The sequence below is a fragment of the Myotis brandtii genome, unplaced genomic scaffold (genome assembly GCF_000412655.1).
Source record: "Myotis brandtii unplaced genomic scaffold, ASM41265v1 scaffold64, whole genome shotgun sequence".
Taxonomy (NCBI): Eukaryota; Metazoa; Chordata; class Mammalia; order Chiroptera; family Vespertilionidae; genus Myotis; species Myotis brandtii.
This window is the reverse complement of record NW_005370460.1, coordinates 3,179,667-3,180,633: the sequence shown is the minus strand read 5'-3', so window position 1 is coordinate 3,180,633 and position 967 is coordinate 3,179,667.

Below are 967 nucleotides of genomic sequence, written 5' to 3'. Positions count from 1 at the left end.
ATGCCACCTGCCGAGTGAGCCCTCCCACTGCCATTCCCGGCTCCTGGGGGCCAGGCCACAGCCTCCACCTTCCTCCAGCCGGTGGGACAGCAGGGGCTGCCCGCTCACTGAAGGTTCACACGCAGTACATTTTTGTTGAATGAATGAAAGAATAAGTGTACACACGAAGGCCCCCCATTATTTACCCAGCTTCCGTGTACACCCCGTGCTCCGGGCCCCCCATTATTTACCCAGCTTCCGTGTACACCCCGTGCTCCGGGCCCCCCATTATTTACCCAGCTTCCGTGTACACCCTGTGCTTGGGGCCCTGGCCTGGCCATGAGCTCTCCTTCCAGCCCCATCATCCGCAGGTTCCCTGCACCTCAGACACTCCCGTGGGATGTCCTTCCCCTGAGAGCCCCGCAGTGTGGCTGCCCGGCCTCCTGGCGGTGGCCCATCTAATCCACATGCTGTTTACTATGAAATAAACATGGTCTTTTCTGGATGATCAGAAAAGCAACTTTTAAAATCTGCTGTCCATTTGTGATTTACAAAACAGACCTTTCATATATTTTGTTAAGTTCTTTGCTTCATTCAAAATGCTGTCAACAATGATAAAGTTGTCAGTGGATTTCGATGTGAATTTCAATGCGGATTTCGATGTGAATTTCGGTGTGGATTTTGATGTGGATTTCGGTGTGAATTTCAGTGTGGATTTGATGTGGATTTTGGTGTGGATTTTGCTGTGAATTTGATGTGAATTTTGGTGTGAATTTGATATGGATTTCGGTGTGGATTTTGGTGTGGATTTGATATAGATTTTGGTGTAGATTTTGATGTGGATTTTGGTGTGAATTTTGATGTGGATTTCAGTGTGGATTTTGGTGTTGATTTCAATGTGGATTTCGATGTGGATTTTGGTGTGGATTTGATGTGGATTTCGATGTAGATTTCGATGTGGATTTTGGTGTGGATTTGATGTGGATTT